Source organism: Thamnophis sirtalis, unplaced genomic scaffold (assembly GCF_051295495.1).
Source record: "Thamnophis sirtalis isolate CommonGarterSnake01/CBP01778 unplaced genomic scaffold, rThaSir2_p1.2 scaffold_7, whole genome shotgun sequence".
In the NCBI taxonomy this organism is placed as follows: domain Eukaryota; kingdom Metazoa; phylum Chordata; class Lepidosauria; order Squamata; family Natricidae; genus Thamnophis; species Thamnophis sirtalis.
In genome coordinates, this window is record NW_028261387.1 from 19,460,648 (window position 1) to 19,471,877 (window position 11,230).

The window sequence follows — 11,230 nt, forward strand, 5'->3', positions numbered from 1 at the left end:
TCAATCCATTTTTTCCAGTCTCATTTATATCTCTCGTTTGAATGTTCTTTGAGATATGCTGAGATTTTGGCCATTTCGGCTAAGTTCATAACTTTCAAAGTCCATTCTTGAATTGTAGGTAAATCTTTCTTCTTCCAATACTGCGCCACCAAGAGTCTTGCTGCCGTTATTAAATACAGAACCAAATTAGTCTCTGCTGCTGTAAAATCAATACATATACCCAGTAAAAACAACTGGGGGGTAAATTTTATCCTTCTTTTAAAGATGTTTTGCAGGATCCACCATATTTTTATCCAAAATGCCTTGACATTACGACATGTCCACCATATATGAAAATATGTAGCATCACAAGAACCACATCTCCAACATTTAGGTTGAACATTTGGATACATAGAGGCAAGCTTTTTAGGATCTAGGTGCCATCTATAAAACATCTTATAAAAATTTTCTCTCAAGTTTTGTGCTTGTGTAAATTTCACATTTCTTACCCAGATTCTTTCCCATGTTTCAAGCATTATTGGTTCCTCGATATTCTGAGCCCATTTTATCATACAATCCTTAATCAGTTCCGTTTCAGAATCCATCTGTACTAATACATTATATATCCTCTTTATATGCATTGAGCTTTGATCTCTTATTTGTTTAAACAAATTATCCTCAACTTTTACAAAGCCAATTTTTTGATCTATTTTCCACCTAGCCTGTAATTGACCATACTGAAACCACGTTTGAACTACCTTCTCTTCTTTAAGTACCTCTAAAGATTTTAGTTCCATCACCCCTCTTTCTGAGATAAGAAGTTGTCTATAAGTGGTTCTATCGTGTTTTTGTTCTACATTCATATTTTCAATTGCATGTCTAGGAATTGCCCACATGGGCACTTTATCATTTAATTTATGTTGATATTTTTTCCAAACCCGCAATAAAGCATTTCTTAAGATGTGATTTTTAAATTTCTTATCCGTTTTTTGTTAAATAACAGGTAAGCATGCCAACCATATAACAAGTCATATCCCTCGATATTCAAAATTCTGTCATTAGTTAGATGAATCCAATCACTAATTGCAGATAATGCCACTGAGTCATAGTATAATTTTAAGTTAGGTAATTTCAATCCTCCTCTTTCACGTGCATCTTGCATTATTTTCATCTTTACCCTCGGCTTCTTTCCTGCCCACACAAATTTGTTGATACCCTTCTGCCATTCTAAAAGATTCGCATCTCTTTTAAGTATTGGTAACATTTGAAAAAGAAATAAAAATTTTGGTAAAATGTTCATTTTTACTGCCGCTATTCTACCCAGCAAGGACAAATGCAGTTTTTCCCACCTTTTCAACTCCAACTGTATACTATGCCAAAGTGATTCATAATTATACTTGTATAATTTCCCATTTGAGATTAAAATATTAACTCCAAGATATTTAACTTTTTTAACTACCTCACATCTTAGCATCGCCCCCAGTTCTTCCTTCTGTTTGATAGTCATATTTATAGCTATTATTTTGGTTTTTCCTAGATTTATTTTAAATCCCGAGACTTGACCATATTGATTGATCGTATTCAATAATACCCTACTAGTTTCCTGCGGTTGTTCCAATATTATAACCAGATCATCCGCAAATGCACGGACTCTATATTCTTGCTGTCTAATTTTAATCCCTTTTAGACCGCCCAGGCCCCGTATCTTATTCAACAGTATTTCCAAAGTTATAATAAACAATAATGGGGACAGAGGACAGCCCTGTCTTGTACCTTTTTCAATTTGAAAGGAGTCTGTCAGACTTCCATTGACAATGATCTGGGCTGTTTGCTGCTGATATATTGCACCAATTGACCGTAAAAAGCCATCTCCTATCTGCATTTTCAGATAGAGAAAGTTTTTAAAGTTCACAAGTTTGGTCTTTGCTCGTATTGATTTTTAATAGTCTCTTTTCTAAAGATTGTCCTAAGGGGGAGGGGTCCTGTCTAGTGCTGTGAATAACAGCTGCGAAGTTCAGGTCGGAGTTGAATGACTCAGCTTTGGGTTGATCCTCCCCCTCCGTCCACAGCTCACAAAGAAACAAACTGTGAACTTCAAAGAAGATTCTTACCAGCTGAGATTCCTCACTGCTTTTTTCTTGTCTGAAAAAAGAGTTATCTTCTTGATATTGAGTAGATAACGAACCTGAATTCTGGGGGCAGCTCTGTTAAGCTGCCGACGGCGACAGACCACTCCCCGGAAGTCCAGAAGTACACACAGGTTAAGGGTTAGGTTTAGGGTTAGGTTTAGGGTTAGGTTTGGGGGGGTTAGGGTAAGGTTTTCCCTTTATTTTTACATTTATCGATCACAGCGCGATGTTTTCGTCGCGCTGTGATGACGTTACGTACGCGCTTTCGTCGAGCGCGCTTTTGTCTACCGCGGTTTTGTGGTGGAATCCCTGCCGTGACCCGTCAAAACCGCGGTCCACAAAAGCACGCTCAACGAAAGCGCGCATTTGACGTCATCACAGCGTGACGAAAAAAATTAAAAATTGAAATAAAAATAAAATTAAACCAAGCCGATTCACATAAAGGTAAGGGTTAGGGTTAGGGTTAGGGTTAGGGTTAGGGTTAGGGTTAGGGTTAGGGTTAGGGTTAGGGTTAGGGTTAGGGTTAGGGTTAGGGTTAGGGTTAGGGTTAGGGTTAGGGTTAGGTTAAGGGTTAGGGTTAGGTTTAGAGCGTTAGGGTTACGTTTAGCGTTAGGTTAAAGGTTAGCGTTAGGTTTAGCATTAGGTTAAGGGTTAGGTTTAGGGTTAGATTTAGGCTTAGGTTAAGGGTTAGGTTTAGGGTTAGGTTTAGGGTTAGGTTTGGGGGGGTTAGGGTAAGGTTTTCCCTTTATTTTTACATTTATCGATCACAGTGCGATGTTTTCGACGCGCTGTGATGACGTCACGTACGCGCTTTCATCGAGCGCGCTTTTGTCTACTGCGGTTTTGTGGTGGAACCCTTCCTGCCACTTCAGGCTTGAGCTTTTGTCCTCCTCCAGAGGCCACAACCACCTTAAGCGCCACCGAGGTAGTCTGAGTGCCCAGCAACCCTCCCTGCCCACCTGCCCGCTCACCCCACTCATTCACCCACCAGCCGCTCAGGGGGATGCCACCTCCACCAGTTTCCTCACCCACCCATGGATCCTCCTCAGCCCCTGGGAAGCGGCCCAGGGGCTGGCATGCCGGCTGGGGAGGCTACGGATGCCTCTTTGGCCTTCCAGGCAGCCGGAGCAGGTTCCCGGAACCCGAGGAGTCCCGCTGTCAGTGAGGGGCCTGTCCTCCCCCAGCGGCTGGGCGGGCGGGGGGTCTCAAAGCAGGGTTGCTCTGCACCAAAGGCTGCAGCCACCTTCAGCACTGCTGAGGCCGTCCGGGGGCTACACGCCCCCGCCCCTCCCACCTCCATGTGGCAGGCAGCCCCAGTGCACTGCAGTGGCCGTCAGAGGGAGCCGGTGGAGACATGCCCTGCCCAATGCCCCTGCCAGATGACCTTGGGTTGGGGGAGTTGAGGGCCTTGGCCAGCGCAGGCTTGGGGGCAGCAGCAGCCTCAGACTCTGCCTGTGGCTGGGTGGGGGAGAGAGCGGGTGCTTCGGGGACTGGTGATGGTTGGGGGGCTGCTTCCAGGTGCTGCGTCCTGGCTGAGAAGAGTCGCTTCTCCTAGGGCCTAGGGCCCACACTCAGGGGTCCAAAGAGCCGCATGTGGCTCATTGACCACCACTGGTTTAGGACAATTTCCCTTTTTATTACCCACAATCTAGTTCAAAAATCTTTAATTTTCTACAAAAGATCTCAGAGGACTGCCTCCAGACTGTCTGGAATAAAGATATTTTTGCCCTGAGAGATATTTAAATGTTCACATTTTTCACACTGAAGTATTCAGGTGGCAGCAATCTGACAATGACCTATACTATTTTCATTGTTCATTGCTCATATTAGGTACAATGTTCACAACATACCGTAGTTTTTCTGTCATAGTATTGAAAAGTGCTTTGCAGCCATTATTCCTGCCTGTAGTAAATCAGCAAACATTTTGCTGTATTTCTTATGTTCCACTTTACAAATAAGACGTCTTGGTTAAACAAAGTACACTTGATGGCTGTCTGAAATTTAAACCAAATATGTTTCACCCAGAAGTATTTCTTACTCTACAATTTTTCTTACTAGGAAACCTTTACATTTTAGTAGTAGAATTCCAATCTGTTGGTATATTTCATTGTTTGAATGCTGTGACAGTTCAGTGATATCCAGTAAAATAATTTGTGACAAAATCTGAAAGATCCAGAAGAGAATTTCAGAGATAGGGATAGGGATGGGGATGGGGATGGAAGTTGAGGTGGAGATAGATACTATAGAGATAGATAGATAGATAGATAGATAGATAGATAGATAGATAGATAGATAGATAGATAGATAGATAGATAGATAGATAGATGAGAGAGGGGGGGAAGCAGGCAGGCAGGCAGGATACAGAGAGAGCGGTAGAGGTAGAGGTAGAGACATACAGAGACATAATAGAAATAGTGATTTGGCAATGTAAAATAAAATAAGCAACCAAAATATAATTAAACAGGTACAAAAGTAACAGTTGTGACTAAATAAATCTATACTATTTATTATATTATATAACACTCTGATCTGTATTTGTATTTTCAGAATTCAAAGCTTTGTATGGAGCTGGTTCTCATACTGTGAAAAGTAATTCCCATTTCCAAAACAAAAACAGATAAAAAGTGTCTTCCTTGCCTTCACAGAAAAGACAAGCATCTTCCGATTTATTTGCTTAGGGATAAACAATGAAATAGTAATTTGAAAGGGCCTATTTTCTTGGACAGTACAGCCATCATGAACAAATACACAAGTGCCTACATTTTGTTGTACATAATAGCTTAATATTAAGGTCAGATTAGGTGGTGGCAATAAATATGGAATAATTGGCATCCTAGTAATTGGATCAATCTACAGTTTTGGTTTTTTTCTGTTGTTGTTTACCAGGTACAAGGATCAGGGATGTAACAAAACAATTTCCAACATTTATTGAAGCCACAGATCATTATCCCTTTCTGCTCATTCATGTAGGAACAAACGCTACTTCAAAAAATCAATATGAACATTTAAGATCTAGCGATGAATTCAAGACCATATTGATTCAGATGAGGTTTTGAGCTATCCTTCCAGTTCATGAAATGTGGCAGAAAGTGAAAGTGAATGATTAGCTAAGCAATAGTGCTAATTGGAGCAATCTGGTTTGCAAAAATCTGTCTTATTTGGAAGATTGAAATTTACAACAAGAAGCATTGGATTCTGAGGCTGGAGATAAAAGCTCTACAGTGAGGATATCAAATAAAGGTTGTGCATTCTGGAAATGTTGTTATAACAAACTATATAAAATCATTTAATGAAAAATTGAAAAGAAAAGTGGCTCACAAAGTTAATGGTCTTCATTGTCTCTTCCCAATGTTCAGAGTATGAGTAATAACATAAACAAAATGAAATTAAAATGCTAGGAAAAGAAAGCAGATACAATTTAACATATATAATAGAGTAAGGGATAGCCTTATTTCAGACCCTATTCAATATATTTATAAATAATTTGGATGAAGTGCTAAAAATATGACAAACAGATCTGAAAATGGAAACAAATTGGATCAATTGCAATAAAAAATATAATTTCAACAGTAACAAATGCAAAGTCCTTCACTTGAATAGAAAGAAAAAGAAAAAGCAGAGCAGATTAGACTTCAGATTAAAGGAGATTGTACTGGGAAGCAATATCTGGAAAATGGAATGTTGTTAGTGGATCATAAATTGAATATCAGCTACTAATACGATCCAGCACCCAGCCTATCCGCAAAAAAATCCTAGGCTGTATCAACAGAATTATAGAAGGCATTACTCCCCTCTATGCTGTATCAGTCAAATAATACATAGAATATTGTGTCAAGATCTGGGCACAACATTTTAAAAAGGGCATTGATAAACTAGAATATATCTTTAGTATACAGCAACCAACCAATGCTAAGGGATTTGGGAGGAAAAAATATGGGAAACAAGTAAAGGCATTAGGAATATTTGGCCTCTAAAAAATTGTGGAAAGCCTTCAAATACTTAAATAGCAACCTATCAAGTGGATGATAGGTGGAAGAGATGCCACCAGCTCCCAAGACAATAATAGTTCAATAATAATTGAACAGCTATTATTATGAAATTCTGTCAAAATCTGCTGCTTTGTAATTTAAATAAGTTGTTGTTAGTTCTGATTTCTGGAACATCTATCTTGTTTCCTATGATATTATAGTCCCCATCTTCAAAGAAATATCAGGAAGCAAAGAATCCCTGGAAATATATAAAAGGCAATGCCAACTGATATCTAAGAAGTTTCTGCAACAGATAATTAAATAATTTGTATGTAGGCATTGGAAACAATGGGATAATTATCAGAAATCAGAGTGTATTTGCCAAGAACAAATCTTCCAAAACTATTTGTCAGGTTTTGATTGCATAATTTATATATTGGGGAAATTGTATAGGTATATATATATATCTTGGTTCCTATGCAGCACTTGGCAAAATACAATCTGACATTTAGATTAACAAATTAGTTAATCATGGGCTGGATGGCATGATCACTAAACAGATATACAACTGGATCCAAAGTCATTCTTTTATCAAGTTCAACAATAATTATTCCTTTTTGCTCAGGGTATGCTCATAATATTGAATTGGATGAGATGTAAAATGTTGAGAACGAAGATGATCCTGGGACTAGAAATTAAGTCTTATAAAAAGAGCATGTAATAATTGGAAATGTTTAGCCTCAGGAAAAATAGACTGAGAGATACGTCATATTTTTCAAATAATAATTTTTATTTGACAATTGAAAAATATTACCCAGCAGAAGGTCAAGATCAATTCTCCATTGTTCCAGACCGCAGACCCTAATATTACAGGAAGTTCCTAATAATTGTACAGAGGAAAAAGACCTTCGTATCAGTAAGAGTAGTTGGAAAGAGTCAGGAAGTGATGAGGTTCTTTTCAACTGGATAGTAGACAGATACCTACTGGGTGATGAAGGAGATTAAGTTTGGATTCCTGCACACATTTCTGATTGGATCCAAAAGCCGGTATGGCACTAATCTAATTCAATGATGGCTATAGCTTTAAATCCCAGTTGCATTTCCTTATACCCAAATTAAATCTTGGATCAAATCAGGGTATGTTCATAAACAATTATTAATCTTTGCTTTCTTCCAGAACATCCTAGCCTGCTATATTTTGAATGATGTAAGAGACTGAGACTGTTGCCAAACATTTATATTCCTTAGGGCCACTGATGAGCAATTTATTATCTAACTTTCATGATGCATCAAGGGCTGTTCTTCATTAATTATTGAGAAAGAAAACAGTAAGTTTTTACTTACAAATTGAATTCATGGAAACTTAAAACGTGCTTATATTAAAAAAAAATACTGGACAATTTTTTTTATTCTTTCCTTTATCCAGTCCATACTTAGACACTATGATCAACTCGAAATTATATATCTGCACATTGTAAACCATAATGAGATTTAGGGGATTATTTGATTCTGAAGTGATGACACTTATTTAGGGAGTGGTGCTGGAACATTGGCGGCAAAGAGGAAGGAGAAAAAACCCAAGGATAAATTCTGACTGTTTAGAAATCTTATAATATAATGATAGGCAGAGTACACAGTTGTTTAGAAGTGTTACCAAATTGCCTAGCAACTGTATTAAGCTAAGGAAGCTTGTTGGGGGGGTGGTTCTTTTGTGTATTAAGAAAAAGCCTCACCTGTACTAGGACATAGAGTGCTATGTTAAGGAAGTGTTATTGAGTGGACAACAACTGGTCCCTTAGCAAGTGGGAAAGCTGAGCAGCAGGAAGCAGGGCTGTTGAGACCAATACAGCTTGAAGTGGCTTCCTGCTCTGTGTGAAGCCACTCTTCCTCCTCCTCCATTGTGTGGGCAAGAGGATGCAATGGCTAACGTGGTGCTTAGATTTAGTGGTTCTGGCTGATATGACAGGTTCTCTCAGTGATATTATCTTTCTCTTTTCTAAGCATATTGCCTACCCCACCCAAAGCTAGACATATTCCCCATCCTAAACAAAAAAAGGGGGGAGGGAACAATTTAGGTTCTTTCTTCAGTGCTGTTATGTCTATGGACATTCTCAGTCATCCAGATCATGGTTGTCTCAAAGGTGCTTTTTTCAAGAGGCAACTGGACTTGCTGGTTTTCTCTTTGAAGACGTTTTGCTTCTCATCCAAGAAGCTTCTTCAGCTCTAACTTGATGGTGGGAAATGGAAGGATTTATACTCCTTGCAGACAGCTGGATATTTGTGTTCTTTTAGTGAATCGTTAAGGTCACCTGGAGGTTTATGTTATTGTCTTATTTTCCTTCTGTTTTCTTCATTTAATATGCCAAATATTCTCCTAGTTTGTTTGCATTTTCAAAATGATCTTTAAATACTTAAAATGTAAAAAAAAATGTTTTACCTGGACATTTAATAGTTCCATTATTAGTGCATCTTCATTTCCATCCAGTTTAAACTCTAAATCTTAGAATCCTGTTTCGAGACCAGCTCTAGGTACTCTACCTGAGAGAAAGCCTTCTTAGTAGTAGGGTTACCTAATTGTGGGTCATCCTTCCCCAACAGTCTTTACAATAATTTTGGCTGTAGATAAAGATCTTTAATTCTCTGGAGATTATTAAAACTCATCTTAAAACTTCAGGTATAATTCAGGCAGCCATATCATTATTCAGCTCATAATCTCTAGTTTTGTTTTGTTGTGGTTTGCTGTTGACTTTAATTTTTGCCCCTGCTTTGTAAACTGCTTACAGAACACTATTGAGTAGCCTACATAAATACCATCAATATATTTTTAGATTAACAGTTAGAATTTGTTATAAAGTTGTTCACTTTTTTTGCAAAATGGAGACCATGTTTATTGAAAAGAAAGGTGATCCTATAGTTAAGATGTCTCTGAGAAGAGCAGATTTTCAAAACCAACAAAAACACAACAAATAGTTTTATTTAGTTTTCAGGGATAACAAAAGTTTATACATAGAACCCTATAACAAAATCATGAAGTAGGCAACCTATTCAGAGAAGTCGCTTCCGCAATAGTACTGCGAAACAATAAGCCTGTGACTTAAACTGACCAGAACAACTTCATGATTTCTTTTATATTTCTTCCACTTTAGGCTTACTGAAAGCATTTACTTTTTAAATATTTCAGTGATTATAAGCTGTTTTAAAGGTATGTTCCAGTAAATGGGGTGGGGGGGTTTGCCTGGGTGACTTGGAGATAGGATTTTTGCAATGAAACTTTTCCTACGTTCACTTTATCCAGCTCTGCTACTGATTTGCAATTCCTGGATACATTTGGCAGAAATATTTTTCCATTTCTGAAGGTTTAATTTTGTTATGCTTTTATATCTTGGAATTGTTTTTTTCATTTATTACACTGTTATGATCTCCGCTTGCATTTTCCAGATTGAAAAAAAGAGGGCGCTGTTGCCTTTTATCTGTTTCTTGCAAGTTTATGTAACAGTCACTGCTTTATTAAAAAGTCTATTAAACTTTTGCTCATGAGCCATTTTGCTTTCTGTGTATGTCATTTTGGCTTGTAGAACAGATGGAAGGCATTATATATATATTAAAAAAAATAATAATAATAATTTTGACCGGTAAGCAAAAGTTTAATAGACTCTGGATTTCTCTTATATGCATGCTGTTTTAGCTTATCAAACTATTTTCCCTCTCTGACCAAAAGCATAATTATGTTCACTTTTTTATATGTATTGTTGTGTCCTAGAGATTTTACGATGTGTTTTGTAAATAATCCTAGAGAGAAAGTATAATGTATTTTCCTCAACCCTTTAGAAGAAAAACAATATATGTTTTTTTCCTTTGCTCTTCTCTAAAATCAGTTTCAAAAGGTTTTTTGAAATATTATCCCATACAAAACATCCATTTCAGCGCATTTATTAATGGCCAGGACTCATTATATCAGAAAAGATTAATATTGTGTGTATAACAGGACTCCTAAGGGTTTTTATTGCAAAATACAAATATGGTTAACCTTTTTATTTATTTATTACTTCCCACTTTCTTGATTGCTTGGCTGCTTTTTCTTCCTTGAAGGATGAAAAGCACTCCAGAGAATAAAAACAAAATAGCTTTGTAAACATTAATAAATACAGTAATTTAATATAACAGAATAGAATGTAAAAATATCGGAGGCTGAAAGATTGTCAATATTATGTGTGAGCAATGTTTACAGAAATAGTTTAAAAAGAGAAACTAACTTTATGGCAGGCCTGCGTGGAGGATTTTTGGAGCTTAAGGCCACACACATGGTTAAAGTGCCACAGAAAAATATGACTGCATGTGCTTTGCACATACATACCTGTATGATGAGACCTGAAGAAAGTAACCATAGATTAACAAATTCTTAAACAAATTCAAAACCTAGCAGTCTGAAGTACCCTTTTAGAATTAAATCTAAAATGCTGCACGGCTCAAAAATAATGTAACAAGTTATACTACAGACCATCCATATCCAAAGAATAAAACATATCACAATACATTGATCCTTTGATACTCAAATTGCTTTAAAACTCTTCAAATTTGATACTCAACACATTTTGATGTGAAAATTTTGTCCTAGCACAAACTTGTTGGTGTTGGCTGCCTCGTGATTCACTACATTATTTCTTATGAGAAAAATGTGTTTCGTACTCATCATTTTTGGTACTTGTTGCACCTCCTGGAACCAATTAACAATGAGTACTAAGGTACCACTGTATATGGCACTTGGGTCCAATTCAGAGGTGGGTTCCTACCAGTTCGCACCTATTCGGTAGAACCGGTTCGTCAAATCTACCGAACCGGTTAGAAGAGGTTCCACCAGTGGACCCGGAAAACAGGCCACACCTACAGAAGAGGTTCCAAAAAATTTTGAAACTCATCACTGGTCCTTGGATATGATTATTCTACACTATCATGCTCATATTTATAAAACTCAGTGCCTCTGTGAAAGGTAAGGATGACAACTGCGTTTGTGGTGCAATCAGAACATTGCGTGTGTTGAAGTTGTTTTAATGCAAACCAAAGATGCCTTTTAAAAAACAAGTTTACATCATATTCTTATGCATGCCAGTGCTGTGTGTGAGGTAATTTAAGGTGGTTCTGACAAGTGTCGTCGGC